The sequence below is a fragment of the Apium graveolens genome, chromosome 4, assembly GCF_009905375.1.
Source record: "Apium graveolens cultivar Ventura chromosome 4, ASM990537v1, whole genome shotgun sequence".
Taxonomy (NCBI): Eukaryota; Viridiplantae; Streptophyta; class Magnoliopsida; order Apiales; family Apiaceae; genus Apium; species Apium graveolens.
The window spans coordinates 12,729,146-12,750,044 of record NC_133650.1 but is presented as its reverse complement, the minus strand read 5'-3'; positions in this window follow the sequence as shown (position 1 = coordinate 12,750,044).

The following is a 20,899-nucleotide window of genomic DNA, read 5'->3' as shown; positions in this document are numbered from 1 at the left end:
CCTGTTGCGACTTGGAGTGTGAAAACTAAGATTGACATTGTATTGTCCGTAAATATTGGACTCTGATATTGGCATGTCTCTGATGAATCAGTATCTCTTGCAGGGACTTACTGAGAAATTCAAGGAGAAGGACACTACATACATGAGTTCATTCTCCACATTTAGAGCTACAAATTATTAGAATTAATGAGTACAACAGTCACATAGAGAACTATGTGTCAATTCCCACTGACAGGCCTGCAGCTATGCATACACAACATGAAGAAATTCCAAGCTCAACTTAACACGTAACTTCGGTGGATTTGAATTTACAAGTTTTATTTTGCAATGAAATTATGGTTTAGAAAATATTACATGAAACTACTATAGAACTTGTTAACAGTCAGTTGTGAGTGGTTTTTGTGTTAAGCTGGTGTTAAAATTATAGTTTTCGTTTGAGCTTCTGTTGAAAGTGCTAATCATTTTAATAAAAATGTTAAAGACTTGTTTCTGGTAGTGATGCCATAGGCTAGAAATATTTTAGAGCTGTTGGTTTAACTTTATAATCACTACATTTGAGATATTATTAGTGTTAGATCAGAAAGCTGTGTGTGGTTACTGCTCAAGACATATTACTGTTAGTACTTTTACACTTTCAATTATTAGCAGGCAGAATAAGCAGTCTGCCTTAATGGAATATACATGTTCCAGGAAAAGTGCATTTTTTTTATGTCTGAGTAACAAAATTAAAGGGATAAATATCTTTCTGTGAGTCTTATTGTTGTCTCTAGAACAGAGCACACTTCTGAATAACATTTGAGGTTGCGTTTGGGCCAATTTTAGTGGATACAATTAAAGGGAACTGGACTCTTATTTCCATGTATTGGTGATTGGTTATATAATTTATGTGATGGTGATGGTAAAGCATTTGCATCTAAAAGCTCTGTTAAAACAGAACATTTCTGCTACATTACAAAGAGTAATCATGCAATAAGAAGTTTATTTTGAACTTACTGAAATCTAGCTAAAACCTAGAGTCCCCCAAGTTGTGGTGGTCAATAGTATTGCTGATTGATAGGGAATAAAATGCATCTGTGAGAATGATTGAGATCTTCACTGATACAATAAGCTTAAATGATATTAGGATGGTTGTCAATTTTAGCTTATATATACATTGCTCATTTGATAATATACGTCTAGTGGTTTTAATCCATGATTCTTGCACTGTTTGCAATTTTCTTAATTTCACAGGTCCCCGAGATCCTCATAATGCTCATAATTACTAGGTGTTTAGAAACTCATATTTTGCCTTCTTTTTTTGAGGACATCTATCTAACCTATTGCATATGATTTTTCTTCTTCTATCATCAGGATAGTCTTAATTTTTAAGCCAACTTACATGCAGGTTGTTTGGCAAGACAATGTCGACCCTGACAAGTTATCCATATTAGAATTTGATACAAATTTTAGGCAAATTAGTCTAACCTAATTTAATTATAATAAGATATTGATAAAAAATGATTAAAATTAGATAAGGTCCATATTTAGAGCTACAAATTATTAGAATTAATGAGTACAGCAGTCACATAGAGAACTATGTGTCAATTCCCAGTGACAGGCCTACAGCTGTGCATACACAACATGAAGAAATTCCAAGCTCAACTTAACACGTAATTTCAGTGGATTGTAATTTACAAGTTTTATTTTGCAATGAAATTATGGTTTAGAAAATATTACATGAAACTACTATAGAACTTGTTAACAGTCAGTTGTGAGTGGTTTTTGTGTTAAGCTGGTGTTAAAATTATAGTTTTCGTTTGAGCTTGTGTTGAAAGTGCTAATCAGTTTAATAAAAATGTTAAAGACTTGTTTCTGGTAGTGATGCCATAGGCTAGAAATATTTTAGAGCTGTTGGTTTAACTTTATAATCACAACATTTGAGATATTATTAGTGTTAGATCAGAAAGCTGTGTGTGGTTACTGCTCAAGACATATTACTGTTAGTACTTTTACACTTTCAATTATTAGCAGGCAGAATAAGCAGTCTGCCTTAATGGAATACACATGTTCCAGGAAAAGTGCATTTTTTTTATGTCTGAGTAACAAAATTAAAGGGATAAATATCTTTCTGTGAGTCTTATTGTTGTCTCTAGAACATAGCACACTTCTGAATAACATTTGAGGTTACGTTTGGGCCAATTTTAGTGGATACAATTAAAGGGAACTGGACTCTTATTTCCCTGTATTGGTGTTTGGTTATATAATTTATGTGATGGTGATGGTAAAGCATTTGCATCTAAAAGCTCTGTTAAAACAGAACATTTCTGCTACATTACAAAGAGTAATCATGCAATAAGAAGTTTATTTTGAACTTACTGAAATCTAGCTAAAACCTAGAGTCCCCCAAGTTGTGGTGGTCAACAGTATTGCTCATTGATAGGGAATAAAATGCATCTGTGAGAATGATTGAGATCTTCACTGATACAATAAGATTAAATGATATTAGGATGGTTGTCAATTTTAGCTTATATATACATTGCTCATTTGATAATATACGTCTAGTGGTTTTAATCCATGATTCTTGCACTGTTTGTAATTTTCTTAATTTCACACGTCCCCAAGATCTTCATAATGCTCATAATTACCAGGTGTTTAGAAACTCATATTTTGCCTTCTTTTTTTAGGACATCTATCTAACCTATTGCATATGATTTTTCTTCTTCTATCATGAGGATAGTCTTAATTTTTAAGCCAACTTACATGCAGGTTGTTTGGCAAGACAATGTCGACCCTGACAAGTTATCCATATTAGAATTTGATCCAAATTTTAGGCAAATTAGTCTAACCTAATTTGAAATCCTATTCCTTATGTAATTTTAATCATTTTTTATCAATATCTTATTATAATTATTATTCTAAAACTTAAAGGGATATTACATAAACAATTAGCAATGAAGGTCCAAAATAAATCCTAAAGTTCGAATAACTTGAAATTGGATCTCCCTACTTAATTGGACATAAAAAATAAAATTATAGTCCAAATGAATAGCAAGTAATGGAATTCACAAATCTATGTTCAAAACAAAATTTAGAAAAAGTTTTAGTACTAATGAAGAAACCAAAAAAATTATCCTTCTCCAGTTCAACAATGGCTTTGTAAGTATGTGTGTATAATCTCTGGAAATTTACAATGAAAGAGAAGATGACACAAAATATGGTCAAGTCTTTGAATGCTAATAGACAATAAAATCTACTAACCAACAATCAAAAACAAAAATAAAAGAAGAAAATGCTACTAATGGACAATTTTTAAAAAAAACTTGCCAACTTTTACAAATTAAAATCTCATTTTTGTTGCTAATCAACAATATAAAATAAATAAAAATCGATTAATGGAAAAACACTTGTGGATTTTCAAAAGATTGAGTAGTCGATTTTCAGAAAATGACATATCAATTTTCATAAAATGACATACTGAAAAACACTTGTGAATAATGTGAAATAACGAATTATTTTTCAATTCACTTAATTTAATCAACTCACAAATTTTATCATAAAATTATAGCACTTATTATTTAATTGATAATATCATAATCTTTGTAACTTAAATTGTTCTTCTATTTAATTTACTCATAATTTAATTATTTATAATAAATCAATTTCAATTAAATTGATAATATTTATTTGCTTAAATATTTATCGATTAGATACAAGCACAGAACTATTTGATATACGAGAACTGAATATTGGTAAATAAATTTACAAGTCCTAAAAATATTGACATTAATTCACAAGTGAATTTATTTGAAACAAGTTACAGTTCTTGACTTCTAATTTTATCAATTAGAAATATTTAACATCCAAAGTTCACTAACCAACTTAGAGAAAGTGAAATCATCAAGCGGTTTTGTAAAAATTTCTGCAATTTAATCCTTTGTTGGTATAAAATATAATTTCACACTACCGTTTGTGACATGCCCTATGATAAAATGATACCTGATATTAATGTGCTTAATTCTCAAGTGCTGCTATGGCACTAGTGGTTTCGCAGAATATTGGAATCATTGCATCAACTGCCCATAATCACTGGGTTGGTTACTTATCCATAAAATTTGAGCACAACAGCTTCCAGCTGCTATGTATTCAACTTCAGCAGTTGATGTGGATACCGAATGCTACTTGTTTCAATTCCATGAAACCAATCTTCTTTCAAGAAACTAACAGTTTCCTGAAGTACTTTTCTGATCAATCTTACGACCTATAAAATCTGAATCTGTATAGCAAACTATTTCAAAACATGTGCCTTTGGGATACCAAATACCAATATTTAAAGTTCCTTTAAGATACTTAAAAACCCATTTTATAGCGATGGGACTTTTTAGGGTCAGCTTCAAACCTAACACATAAGCATGTTGCAAACATAATATCTGGTCTACTTGCATTGAGATATAGTAATGAACCAATAATACCTATATAGCTTATGATGTCAACCTTTTACCAGTTTTGTCCTCATCAAGCTCAGTGGCTGATGCCATTGGGGTCTTTGCTAATGTTGAATCTTTCAGATTATACTTCTTGTGAAGTTCTCTAATGTACTTGGATTGATAAATGAATATTACATCTTTTCTTTGACTTACTTATAATCCAAGATAGTAGTTCAACACTCCCATCATGGTCATTTTATACTTACTCTGCATTAGCTTAAAAAATCTCTTTCAAAGTTCATCGTTAGTAGAACCAAATATAATATCGTCAATATATACTTGCACTAATATCCTATCAATTTTATGCATTTTATGAAATAGAGTTTTGTCTATAACACCAATAGTGAAACCATTTTCAAGTAGAAATTTTGAGAAAGTGTCATACCATGTCCTTGGTGCTTGCGTGAGACCATAGAGAGTCATGAATAAAAAGTATACAAAATCCACCAAATTTGGATCGTCAAAGCCTAAAGATTCTTCCACATACTCTTCTTCTTCTAGCTCCCCATTTAGGAATCCACTCTTCACATCCATTTGATAATCCTTGAAGTGTGAGTATGTATCGAATGCCATAAAACATCTTGATCGCCTCAAGCCTAGCTACTGGAGCATAGATTTTATCATAATCTACACTCCCTTCTTGAGAGTAACCTTTACCGACCAGTCTGACATTGTTTCTTGCTACAATAACGTCTTCATCCAATTTAGTACTGAATACCTACTTAGTGCCAATCACCATTTTGCCTTTAGGACCGAGTAAAAGCTTTCAAAGTTTCTACCTTTTAAATTGATTGAGTTCTTCTTACATAGCAATAACCCAATATGGATTTTCAAGTGCCTCATCCACTTTTTGGGCTCTATTTTTAAAAGAAATCCTGAGAAGTGACATTCATTCTGGGTGGCAATTGTAGTTCTCACACCCGTGTCTGGATCACCAATGATCAATTCAAAAGGATGGTCTCTATTCAATACCCTTTGTCTTTACAAAGAAGATCTGGATGGTTCTGCCTTGTTCAGCATTAAGTTGAGTATGGACTACAGATCCTCTTCTTGCTTCTCGTGAGTTGCTAGCACTATGGCTTGATGATTCGTCTTCATATAAAGGACTATTCTAGAACGATTCTCAAATTCCAAATATCCGGAATCCTTTTTTCCTTGCAGGATTACAAACTTGGTGTCGTCAAACGTTACATTAAGGCTTTCAAACACCTTCTGATCAACAATTACATAAACTCTGTAAGCTTTAGATTCCATAGGATAGCCAAGAAATATGTCTTCTTCTGCTTTAGCATCAAACTTTCCTAGATGCTCATTTTCTTTTTTAACCACAAAGCATTTAGCTCCAAACACATGAAAATATTTCAGTGTCGGTATTTTTTCAGGAATAATCTTCTAAAGAGTCTTGTCATGTTCTTTATTAATGAGGGTATGATTCTGAGTGTACCATGTTGTGTTGACTGCTTCAGCCAAAATTAAGTATGAAGTATTGATTCATTTAGCATGGTCGTTGCTACTTCAACCAAGGCGCAGTTCTTCCTTCTTACTAGTCCATTTTGCTATGGATTTCTTGGTGCTGAATACTATCTCGAAATACCTTACTATGTACCAAATTCATAAAGTAATGCATTTTTAAATTTTGTTTCATTTTCTGAACTGATCTTTTTGATAGGTAGTTTCACTTGCATCAAAATATATTTATATGATCAACAATCATTGGTAGTGCTTCATCCTTTTATTTTAAGAACAACACCCATTTGTACTTTGAGTTGTCATGACTATCAATAAAAAATATTTCTTCCCTGATTGCGATAGTAAATTCACTGGACCAAATAAATCCATGTAAATTAACTGAAGAGGTTCAGTAATGCTTGTCATTTCCTTTATTCTATATGATGCTTTCTTTGACTTCCCTTTTTCACATGCTTCACAGAGTCCTTCTCGAAAAAATTCCATTTGTTGTAAACCTCTTACCAACTCCCTTTTTACCAGCGAGTTCATTATCTTGAAATTCAAGTGTGAGAGCTTCTTGTGCCATAACAAACTTTATTCTGATGAAGCTTTGTTGTAAAAAAACCTCATTATTGTTAGTGTTTGTGCCCTAGAGACAAAACTATTATATTTTTTTATGACACATGGATTATTAATTTTTATGTTCTATCAATTATTCTTTCATAATTTATTATATCTTAATTTACTGCGATATAAATATTACATTAATAAATTTCCTGGAAATATGATATGAGAATAGTAACGATATTCTAAAATATTAGTCGACTATTATTATTATGAACAATAATAATGCATTAAGACTAGTGTTTTTGTTGACTGATGATCGCATCTCACTGATCATAGGTATAGTGATACTAATGTCGAAAACACAGGAAGATGTAAATATACATGGTGCTGGATAGACCCACTATGAGATTTTACATGTTTGTTGTGTCATAAAAAATTCTCATAGTGATAATGATGTAATGGTCCTTAGACGTGAAATCATTATATTTTTATACGATGATTAATATACTTTGATTATGTTAAAATTTTCCTTTGACCGGGTAATGATAAAACTGGACTTCAGGTATATTATGACTTTTATGAGATATATGACTGATCTAGAAAGGAATTAACCTTCCTATTTTAGAGTGATATTATTGTCTCTTGTGTAAGCTAGACTATGAAATGAGTGGCGTTATGCTCAAATGTTGATTTTAAATGAGAGTCTACTCATTGATCATGGAAACCTCGATTAAACCATGAATAGCATGACACATAATATGCATCGAGTTTAATATATAATATGTGGTTAAAAGGATTATATTTGATTTTACATTATTCATAAAAGTTTTAACGATGAATATTACTTAGGTAGAAATGATGTATTAATGGATGCCACTCACTGTTTATAATTTTAATATGAGATATTTAAATTATTTCCAATTAAATAATAACCTCTAGGGTCACACAATGAAAGCTTGAAGATATATTTAATTTAAATTCGGGTTTGAATTAAATAAGAATTTTAAATTATTTATTAATAATTAATTTTGACTTAATTAATAGAATAAATGAAATTTATATTTATTATTATTAAATTAGAAATTCATTTATTGGATGATTAACTGAGACTTAATCAGAAAATAAGTTGGAATTTCAGATTTAATATAACTTTAATATTGGATTAGGATTAAAACTCATTTTAGTCTATCATATATAATCTCTTTTAGGGCTGAATTAGGTGACTACATTTTTTATAAGATTAAAAATACAAAACCCTAGTAGTGAGAAAGAGACAGAAGAAGAAGAACGAGTTCAGATTTTTACCGCTAGTACACGCCTCCTCCGCTCAAGTTTTAGATGGATACATATAAGGCGTAGATCGCTCAGCGGATACATGGTGATCGTTTTAAGCAAGCACGTCCATTAGACAATCATAATCGTAAAGCTTCACAAGGTAAACATCTTATCCACAAATTAAACATAATAATCTCTTATACCAGTGGGTTTCGGTTTCAGATTTTTACCGTTTTAATGTTTATTTCCGTTGTGTTTTTATACCTCAAAACCCAATAATCTCCCCATCACAGGTAGAACTGCAGTCAACTATGAACATAATAACTTTTCTTACACTCTATAAAGCAAGCTTCTCATCTTTCCTGTTTGAGATCAAACACCTTTCTTTTTTGAAGTAAACATTGTATCCCTTATTAGAGAACTGACTGATGCTCAGAAGATTGTGCTTTAATCCTTCCACAAGAGAAATGTTTTTAATCATGACATTCCCAATTTCAATTTACCATATCCCGTACTAAATCCTTTGTTGTCATATACAAAGGTAACTATAAGACTAGCTTTCTCAACTACACCAATGAGGAGATGGTTACTTAATTAGATAAATTTTTTTATATGCTGTAATTGTCTGTCAAGTGTTCATAATCTCTACAAGTACGTCTAGAATCCTTGGAAATAATAATAAAAATTATTACTATCATCTCCAAATAATAAAAGACTATGATAGTGTGATGGTTACTTAATTAAATAATTTTTTTTATATACTATAACTTTCATCTCCAAATAATAAAAGACTATGATGGTGTGATGGTTACTTAATTAAATAATGTTTTTTATATACTATAACTTTCTGTCACGTGTTCATAATCTTTATCTTTTTTCGGTGAGAAGCCTCTGTTATTAATCTCAAGGTCCTATATTATAGCATGTTGCATTTATAGACCTTTTTTGTGCATGTTAGAAATATACAATGATGTGCACAAGTGTGTTCCTGTATATGCTTTGTTATCTGATATTGCAAAATGTTACCGGACATCATACTTTATATTTTATAAAATTCTTATATTTAGCAGACTATTTTAGGGTAAGGGACTTGATTTTAGAAGTTCAGGACGAAGTTATTTTTCTTTTTCGTGTTGTCGGACTTAAACTTGCACGTCTTAACATTGTTGATGTCAAAGCTATCACTAAATGTTTGTAGGCTGGACGTTTTCCTTTTAGGAGGTCCTGCGTATTCTCTAGGCTGAAAAAATTATGAAATACATTTGAAGTAATAATAATTATATCCTATTATTTTCCATCCTAAAACTGGCAGGTTATTTCTTGTCTAGTTCGTGTATCCATAAGGAGGTGTGGAAGCAAACATAATGTTCAGTTATCCTCATCATAGTTATATTTCATTAATCTCAATGAATAAATTGAAAGGAACACTTTGCGAGAGCCCAGAGCCCGGAAGATATGGTCATATTCCAGAAATAGAATGTATGTGTCCTCCAAAGGTATGAGTTGAAACATTGATTTTACATATATTTTTGTGTCAGTCAAATTAGTTACTAATAATTAATTGACCACAGACCTAATTACACCGACCTAATTAATTAATGTGTTTTAATTAATTATGGTAATTGTGTAGCGCACATATTTTTTCCTCCATATATAAATACCTCTAGGGCGTTATGGTTAAATACACAAATACACAGTCATTCCTAAACACATACCCTCTAACCCGTGATAATTTCTTGCTCGCTTTCAAGCTCGCTGACAGTGCTGACCTTCGACGTCACCACTATCATCCATTTTATCCTGGGAAGCTTTTCGCTCGCACAATACGGTGAGGGCTAATAAGCTTTAAGGAGAAAGTTTCGCACTGGACTCGGATTTCTCTATCCTTCGCCATACACTTCCTATCTCCATTCTTTTTCAGTTATTTGATTATTGCTTTTGCACGCACACACCTATACTCATATTTTTTTTACAAAGATTTGTTTTTTACACAGATTGTTGATAACAATCTTAAAGCTTACTTTTTTCTAATCTGTGACTGACAAACTAGTCTTTTGTGTTTTTTGTTTAACAGAGTAATGGAGAACGTAAACAATATGACTGGTAACGATGTGGTTGATCCCAACGCACAGATTATAACATCTGAAGGGGATCACCAACCGCCACTAAACCCTAACGCACAGGTACTGGTACCTGATGGGGATCAGCCGCCGGTTGGACATGTGCCTCCGAGACATGTGCCTTAGGGAAGAATTCCTTGGGGATATACTGTTATTGGACAGTTCCAGGTACCTCTTGGACAAATACTGGTGTACAGTGACCTGTTACGACTATCACACCTGTTGCGCCTACGTATCCTGTAGCGCCTACCCATCCTGCTATGCCTGCTGCACACGCGGAGAAACCTGAGAAGTTCAATGGATCGAACTTCAAGCGCTGGCAGCAAAAGATGCTATTTTATCTGACCACAATAAACCTTGATCGATATCTCAAGGAGGAAGTACCATTTCTCACTGCTGAAAGTGATATGCAGACTGTGTATGTTGCAGATGTCTGGAAGCACGCCGACTATATATGTCAGAACTATGTGCTAAACTGTTTGGCTGATTCATTATATAACATATATTTCTCGAAAACATCAGCTAAGGTCTTATGGGAATCACTTGACCATAAGTATAAAACCGAGGACGCTGGGGCAAAGAAGTGGATAATTAGTCACTTTCTTTATTACAAGATGTATCTAGAGTTCCGAAAATAGAAACGAACACAACATTATTTCTCTATGCTTTTTCGACTATGAATCATTCTCGATATCGAGGTTATCTTTCCATTTTCAACATCCCATGCAATTATAACTGCCACAGTAAATTTTCCAATCACTACAATTAATAAATAAATCAATGAAATGTAACTCCAATATTTTTTTTTATTTCACTTTTAACATGCAAGTCAAACTAACATCTCCCGGTTGATGTCATTTTAAAAAATGAACTAAGTTAAAAAGAATATATGAAAACAGTGTGACATACACTCTCTGTACAGCTTTGAAATATTCTAGTCCATACGCACACAATATTAATGATACATAATTGTATCTTATTGATTAATATATTCTAAAATATGATGTTTACGATATTACTCCCAAAATTAGAATGAGTACATTCAAATGATTTTAATATTTATGAACATTCTAAGAAGTAGAAGTACACAAAATTATTTGAAAAGAGTATATCAAGTTGTAAGCATTATATTTTATATATTTTGTGAAATATAAATATGAAAAGGACTTAATAAATATATTGAGAATAAAGTCAGTTAAATATAAAGAGTTATATATATATATGTATATATAAAGAGAGTTATTCAAATGAGAACCTGACAAGTGAGATCTAATCTCAGCAATAAAAATTATAATATATTTTAAGTTTTATTTAAACCCACCATTACAACCCATGCACTTTCTCACTCTACCCATGTACCCATCTTCCTCCCCCACCTACCCCACTACCGACCACCAGCCATCACCATCGCCATAAAACACTATATTTCTTGTCTCTCTCTCTTTCTCCCACCCTCCCCCTCATGAACATCTTCATTTTTCTTTAAACTTCGATTGATTTTCAAACTTTTTTCGATCATCCATATATTCAGATATATCATCACAATCAATGTAATCATACGGTTTGCATTGTGTATCATCATTTTCCTCCATCTACTCCATTTCCGATTTACTATTAACACTACATTCTTTTCCGATATGGTTTGATAATGACAAAATATTATTATTTGAATTAAAAATATGATTATTTAAATTTTACTAATTCCAATTAGTAATAGATGTAGATGATTTTATGTAGGTAGATTATTGATTTACATATAGTGACTTTTAGAAAGATATTGGTGATTATAGTGATTTTCGGGGTAATTTTAGGTTGTGTTAATAGAGTGATTATGTTTGTTGGTGGCATTCGTACAGCGATCGGAGATGGGGGTCATGTAATGATGTCAGAAAGGTTTTGAGGGGGTGGTGGTTGTAATTTATATACGGTGATGATGGTGATTATAATGGTTGTATCGATTTAATCCAGTGAAGATCAAGGGTTGTTACGGCAGTGATTTTTGTTTGGCATTGGTGATTTTTAGTTTCCTGGTGGTGATTTTTGGTTTCCAGTGGTAATTTTTGATTTTTCGGTGGTGATTTTTGGTTTGAGGGTGGTGATTTCATTTTTGACGGTGGTGATATTTTGGTGGTCGTCGGAGGTGGTGGCGGTGGTCTCTGGTGGTGTTTATGGTCGAAAATTGTGGTAGTTTGTGGTCGAAAATTGTGGTCGTCTGTGGTTGATTTTGATGTGTGGTTGAATTAGAAAGAAGATGGTGAAATATTAAATATTAAATAAAAGGTGAGAGATGAATATGATATATTAAAATGAGTACATATGATTAGATCTCATATCTCACACTAGTGGCGTTCTCATTAGAGTAAGACCATATATATATGTGGATTAATTGTGTAATAATGAATTGGGAGCTATATATGATCAGTTCATTATTATATTAACCGAGGATTTAGTGTTAAGAATACTTACAAATTATGGAAATATTTATGGTAGAAAAAAAGACAAAAAATTAAAAAAAAAATTGCTTATTCACAACCGTTAGAAGTCACGGTTGTCCTCAACTTTCTATCCAAATTTTGCTTGTTCATTTATATACGTAATATATTATATATATAGTATAAACTCTACATAAATTTCTCTAACAAAGGAGATATGTGACCCCCCCCACCTCAGGATTAACTCAGAAACCCGACCCGGGGACGCCAAACCACTAAACAACTCAATATATGCTTACATAAACTCAAATTTAATTAATAACATAAAATTCGTACAATAAATTAAAGTCTATAATAAAACTTATGATCCATCGTAAGTATCTAACTAGATACAGACATACGTCTATTATATAAATATTATTTGTCATGATGCTAATCGCCTCTCGACGTCCGTTAAAACCTTAATTCATCAATTTTACATATATCGATGGACATCCTTCTACAAAACTCTTTCCTGAGGTTTGTACGAAGAAAGCAGAGTTCTTCAAATTATCAAATAATTACGTTTACAAAAGAATCATCAGAGTTTCATCACAATCATCAAAAGTTCATCAAAATAGTTATCACACGATTAAAATGGAGTATTCAATAACTGTAGGTTAATCAATTCATCAAGTTCATGAAGTTGGGATCCCGACCAGCTAAACAATTGGTTTGTCTTACTTCCGATAAGGAATCATCATCATCAGTTCATCAAGAATCGGTGCAAGAATAATCATTTTTTATCCGTGAATCATCAACCAAATTAAATCAATCATCATTTAAAGTTCAAAACCTTATCAAAGCATCAACAACAAATTAATATAGTATATACTTACCTTTAACCGCTTTTAAACCTTAGATTCTTTTTCAGTCTCAAACCTCGATATTTTTAATTTTTTCCTAAAAATATCAATCATGATTCTCGAATTTATTAACATGTTTTAATATTTTAATTTATTGAATCTCAACTACAAAATTCTACTAACTAAAATCTTATTAATTAATTCAAACTAACTAACTAATAATACTGAATCCTCAAACAAACTTAATAAATAATAATAATATGATAATGTAATAAATAAAAGACGAGGGCAGAGAGACATATCAAATATGTTGGAAGCACACTACTTCTCCTAGATTAACTTTCAGGCCAAAAGTTTCTATATAATGTGGAGGGAAAGGCACTTCTCTCCTCTTACTCGATGTGGCATAAGTTTAATTATGATTTTAAAAAGAGATAAAATTGACGGTGATACACAAAGAAGAGGTGCTTAGTTTGGCTTAGGCACCTCATCGTGTTGATGGCAAAAAGGTGGAGCATCTTGAGTACAAGTTAGATTCTTAATGTTATTTAGCTTCTTTCTAATTATCCTTAATTCTCTCTTTATGGAATTGGTTTGGTATGTAGAAATATAGTGTAAGGTAGGTAAGTAGGCTTGAGTAATATTGAGCCGTGACCTAGACCACAAGCATCTTAGCAACACCTGACTAATATATTATTATTTTTAAATTGTTATTGTATTGTACAGTCATACAATATAACGCTATTAAGTTTTACATCCTAAAGAGATTACTTCCCAAATTTTATATAAGACCACATTTGTTACAAGTTTTAAATTATACTTTTACACACTTTAAACCCACATTGAAATGGGAAGAAAAGTACAAATCTCTCATGCTCTATATAATCATTCTCTATATAATCAAAGTAGAGCCCCTAATTTAGAAAATTATAACTCAGTGTTGTTGCCTTGCATCCACTTGGCGTGAAGGTAGCTAAACATTTAAATACAAACTTCATTGAAATACAAACGTCAAGGCATGAAATATGCATGACAAGATAATTAGTTCAAAGTTTTAATAAAAATAAGTGCGAGGACGTTCCCAAGTGTTTTGGTGGTTAAACATCTAAATAATTTGTGTCCCACATCAAAATGTCTTTCAATGAAGCCTTTAATGCTCTATACAGTTGAAATGGGGATGACTATCTTAATCAAAATTAACACTTGTTTCTTGGGATCCAGCCAAAACTTTTGAAAATGTGGTTTTCTCTCTCGTGACACCTCAAAAATATAGACTCCTCAAAAATATATAATGTGGGACTCTTGGCCTCCTGATAGTATTTCTCATATTTTACCTATAAACTAATAACTCATCGTTAAAATAACCTTAATGCTAGGCCCAAAATTCAATCTATGATTTAGTTTTTGAAACATAAATGCACATTTCTATGTTTGAGTGAAATTCGAAGGAAACCTTAAGTTCATCTTGCCCTACATCGATGGGTATATAGATGAGACTCCCCTTAAAGACTATAAACCTTAATCAGAACAACTAACTAATGTGATGGATTTCTTGTGGCATTATTTAGAGCTGAAATATCCTGAAAATTTTAAGTTACAATTTTTTTAAACTTTTAAGTCAAAATTCTAAAGTAAGGATTATGAAATCTGAACTCAAACTCTCAAGGAAACTCATAAGGGAAAAGGGGAAGATGAGTTTTGAAACAATAACAAAATATCCATTCCACATAAAGTAAAAATAAAAGTAGTTGAACCATATTTTCTCTCTATATTAGAACTTGAAACCAAACTCTTAGTGAAACAAATAGACATAGAAGTATATTTTGATTTGAGTCGACCTTATTTGGTCTCACTTCCCTCGAAATTGTCCCACAAGAATATATAATGTGTTTTTCTACATGGTCACACTCAATTAATATTTATTGAGCTAATTTACATTAGCTCATAAAACAAGTTCAAACTTTTTATCTATCTTTTATATTTCTTTCTTTGGGTGTCCTGAGATATTCGACCACCAACATACTATAATACAAATACTTATTATGAAATCTTTTTATTTATTGAATTCGACTACATAGTACTCATATGAAAGAAAATGGATACTTGCTTGCTTTCCTCTTTTAAGCACTTCTTCTTCTTGCACACAGATAGATATTAATTCGTTGAGGCTCCATTTCTCTTTTTGTGTGTTGTAAAGGCTTTTCAAGTAACTGTATGGATTAGAGAAAGAATTTTTAAACGGTTCTTTAACATTCATCTTAAGACCCTTCAATTTTCTACAATTTCAATTCCTTTTATAATGTACCCTCTGATGCTTCCCAGGCCATTAAATTTAATCTTTGTAAGTGAATTCATGAGATTGCTCACTTTGCTTTGTCCGAAACTTTTGTACTTTTCAGCAATAGAATTATAGTAGTCCCTTGCATATATAGTTTCTGGAATGCCTCCTTGTAAGGCATTTGTCTTACTTATTTTCATGCATATTAATGCCATCTTGATATGCTTATGCCACTCCTCATACTTATTTTGGCATCTCTCATTGCATTTGCATTTAACTTTGTAGGTGGGTCTTCTTTTAAAACATGATCGAAGTCCAAAATTCCAAGGTTCAATTCAATATCTTGTTTCCACTTCTTGAAATTCAATCCATTGAGTAGTTCCATTTTATTAGTACTCATGGGAAAACTCATGGTTGTAGAAAGTCTCATTCTTGGTTTAATCATCAGTGAAACTTTACTTTATGTGTACATGTTTATGTATGAGATTTTATCAAGTTTCACTTAATACCATAATATATGAGATTTACCATATATACATTTATATTTAAATAAATCTGTATATGTGTCCTAAAATAAGCTATATAAAATCTAGTGTATCCATGTATGGATTACACATATCATTTTTAAGAGGTGGTATCATTTGTGATATACTGTTCTTTTAATTAAATGCATCAACAATTTATCCTATACTTTTAGATTTATCAAATAAAATTTTAGTTCACACAATTAACAACTTTAGAAGTTAAAAAATCATTCTAAATTTTTAATCCTTCACGAAATGCAAATATCAATACATATACAATTCAACTAATTTATTAGTATTGAATTCAAATGTTCAATAAATGCCTATTAATTCATGATATATTATAATTGCATAAATATGGCTTCTTTGGCAGCAATATATATAGTATTAAATATAAAGACAAATATTATAGAAAAGAAGAAAAAAATTGAATTCACTGCAACTATGAATTCGTAATATAATCTTTAACATTCAAGTATTAATCCCAAAAATATTATCTAAAACTTTAAATCTGTTGCTCTGATACCACTGTTAGATTAACAATAAAATTATAGATCAATCTGGTAAAGATATACTAACTTGTTTTAGTAATACTTGAATCCATTTTGAATCTTCTCCTGGATCCACCCTTTATGTTCTCCTTCATTTCTATTATGATGGGACAAATACCTTCTGAGAAGATAATATGTTTTAGGAAAATTTGTTTATATATAAGTTCAATATTTGAACAAGTTATGACGGTTCTCTTCAACATGTCTTCAGGATTATTACAAGTGAATCTAAATTCAAACAGATAAAATTATATATGTAACGCATATTTGATTATATCTAAAGTTATATATAATAACTACAACTTGTATAGGTGTGTGAAACCTAATCCTGTTTATTTGTGTCTATATATATCATTAGTTTATACGTAATATTACACATAAAGCATCTAAAAACTCAGATGTAGTTTAAATTGATTGCGTTATCTCCCATGCATTCTAATAGAGAAACTGATAGAATATGATACTAATTACTGAGAGGGAATTATTTAGTTTTGGATATAAAAGTGAAAATCAGCCAGTCTCAGTGGACACGGAGCATAACTCACATGGCTATAAGAGTAAGTAATCTTTGTTAAATGTCATGGAAGCCAACGTTCCCCACCTCTCTCGTATGCTTGATAATTCCATTTTATTCCTTACTTTCTTTACGGTCTTGTTCGACTGAGTTCCGTCTAACTACCATTCTGAAGCGATGTCATGCATTGAATTAAAATCCATTCCTATTCTACACACTTGTTTTAAGTTAGGATAAGAGATCATCTGATTATCTCTCCTACCACTTCTTGAATCTTGTAATTTAAGGCTATATAACTAATCAGTAGAAAGCATATATATATACGATTCGATATACTTATTTATGAAACTAGTTTGTGGATTGCACAAATCACAGCTTGAATAATAATTATTATTCCTTATTTTACATACATGCATATATATCTAAATGCTAAAATGACAACTATACGAAGAAGGATCAAGGAGAAGATGCAAGAGATTTAACAATCCTAATGATTGAAACCCAAGAAGACTTCAAGACTTCAAGTAGATTCAATATTCAGTGTATGCTTAAATTGTAGTATAACAACGGTGGTGTTAAGTAGGCACTTTAGCATAGATTTTCAAAAACTTGAAAAGCAAAACAAAAGTCTTCACAATCAGCAGCAATTTTGATGACTAAACCCACAAAACATTACACACACTATTCTAAAAAAATGAATCTATTCCAATCTTTCTAAATTTCTTTGCTAATTGGCTACTGTTGGGCCTGGTCCACTTATGTGGGCTATGATTTTATTAAGCCCAACTAAATAAATGAAAAAAAACAAAAACACAGTAAAATGTTAGAGAGAGAGAAAAAAAAGGAAATAAAAGGGGGGAGACAAAATGTTTTGTGGAGTAGCGTGAAGTGATTCAAGATAATCCGAGAGGTGGAAGTACCAGTCGCAACAAGGTTGTATCTGTGAATTCTCTCCTACAAATCGGTGAGAATATCCAAACTTGGTTTGATGTATTATTAGTGAAATCTACATCTCTGTAAAAATTAATGTTTGTATGTACCTCTAGTATTAACTAGAGAGAAACTTGTGTATCCCATTATTTATAGTGGAAGTGTTTTAGTGTGGGTGATTTACTGTCACCTCGTGGTTTTTTCCCTTCACCTTGGAGGGTTTTCCACGTCAAAAATCTGGTTTGTTTTTTTACTTCTTTGCTGCTGTTATTTTGATCTATATTGCTGCAATTTTCTGTCTGTTTATTGATCGGTGCATCATCCTATTTTACACATAAAGAGGAAGTCTAAAGTGTAGTTGCATATAGCTTAGCTTGTTGTTGATTAATTGTGGTCTCCGGTAACCTGAGAGCATTGATGTTAAAGTGTATCCAAAAAAGAGCCAGGTTGCTAGAAATAAGTGGCATCAGAGCCAGGTTGCTAGAAATAAGTTTCTTGTGTGTCAAAAATGGATGGGTCAGATGGAATGATTAGATTGAACTCAACAAATTACTCTATATGGAAGCGTATGATGGAAGACTTGCTTTATTGCAAAGATTTATATAAGCCAGTTACATTAGGTGATCAAAAACCTGATGATATTTCAAGTGAAGACTGGAAAGTTATGCACAGAAAAACTGTTGGATTTATAAGAAGATGGGTTGAATCTAGTGTATTCGAAAATGTTTGTGATGAAACTGAAGCTCATATTTTATGGAAAAAACTGGAGAGTACCTTTGAGAAGAAAACGGCAAGAAACAAAACTGCACTAATTAGAAGGCTTGTTAATCTGAAGTATAAAGATGGAAGCAGCATGGTAGAGCACACAAATCAGTTTCAGAGCATTGCCAACAAATTGGTCACCTTGGAATTAAAGCTTGATGATGAGGTTCAAGCTTCTTTACTTCTTAGCTCATTGCCTGACAGTTGGGAAACACTAGTGGTGACAATCAGCAACTCTGCACCAGATGGAAAACTAACCATGGATTTGGTTAAAGATAGCTTGTTAAATGAAGAGGCAAGAAGAAAAAAAGCAGGTGAATCTTTTTCAGGGGCACTTCTAACGCAGAAAGAGGAAAGGCCTGGAAGGAGTCAACAAAGAAATTGGCGCAATCCAAGCAAAAGAGATCATTCCAGGGGAAGATCTAAATCTAGATCAAGAAAAAATGTTACTTTCTACCATTCAAACAAACCTGGACATATGATTAAAGAGTGCTGAATTTTAAAAAGAGAACAAAAAGGCAAGGAGAATGAGAATGAGGCAAACACAATTTCTAATGATGGTGATGTACAGATTGTCCATGATGGCGTATTTGTCAATATTGTTTGTCAGGATACAGATTGGGTGATCGATTCCGGTGCCTCATACCATGTAACATCTCATGCTGAATTTTTTACAAGCTATACCAGTAGTGATTTTGGAATAGTGCGAATGGGAAATACAGGTGCATCCAAGATTGTCGGTATTGGCGATATTCACTTAGAAACCAACATTGAAAACAAGCTAGTGCTCAAATACGTCAGACATGTTCCAGATATTCGACTTAATTTGATCTCTACAGGTAAACTTGATGATGAAGGTTTTGAAAGTTATTATGGTGGAGGTAAATGGAAGCTTACTAAAGGTTTGCTAATTGTTGCTAAGGGAAAGAAAATGAGCACTCTTTATTCGACACAAGCTACACTTTGCAAGGCTGATATAAATACAATTCAGAAAGATGCAAGTCTTGATCTTTGGCATGCAAGGCTCGGTCATATCAGCGAAAAGGAACTCCAAACACTGGTCAGAAAGAAATATTTACCTCAACTGCAAAATATGTCTTCCCTTAAAACTTGTGATCATTGCATAGTTGGAAAAACACATAGAGTTGCATTCAATACTCATTCCTCATTTAGAAAGCCAGGTGTGATTGATTTGATACATACTGATGTTTGTAGTATGCAAAGTAAATCTCTTGGTAGTGCTCTTTACTTTGTAACATTTATTGATGATCATTCCCGGAAAGTTTGGGTGCTCAATTTAAAATCTAAAGATCAGGTACTTGATGTATTTACAAAGTTTCATTCTTATGTTGAACGAGAAACAGGAAGAAAACTGAAGTGTGTCAGATCAGATAACGGAGGTGAGTACAGGGGTCCATTTGAAAAAATATTGTCAAAGACATGGCATCAGGCTTGAGAAAATAGTAGTAAAAACCCCCAGCAGAACGGGGTAGCGGAGAGAATGAATAGAACCATTGAAGAGCGAGTCCGATGTATGCTTTCACATGTTAAACTACCAAAGTCTTTTTGGGGGGAGGCTGTAAGAACTACTGTTGATTTAATCAATCTTTCTCCTTCAGTTTCGTTTAACGGTGATGTACCTGAAAGAGTATGGACAGGGAAATATATCTCATATAATCAGTTGAGAGTTTTTGGGTGCAAGGCATATGTTCATATTCCGAAAGATGAAAGATCAAAACTTGATGATAAGGCAAAATTATGTATTTTCTTGGGATATGGCCATGAAGAGTTCAGATATAGATTGTGGGATCCAATGGACAAGAAAATTGTCAGAAGCAGGGATTTGTATTTCTTGAAGATCAGTTTGGTGAAGTTAAGAAAATTGATAAATCAAGATCCTTTGTTAGCTCATATGTTGATTTGACACCAATTCCTCCTCCTCCTACAGTCCATAACAATCAAACGGAAGATAATGATCACATGGAAAATGGTCAAGAAGACCATCAAGATGATGGTGGCAGGTTTGAATTTGATCAGATAAATGAGGATGACGAGCAAGGTGAAAATGAAGATCCAGAAACGCAGTGGACAGAAACAGAGATTCCATTGAGGAGATATACAAGAACAAGACAGCCCTCTACACGATACACTCCAACAGAGTATGTGATGTTAACTGAAGGGGGAGAACC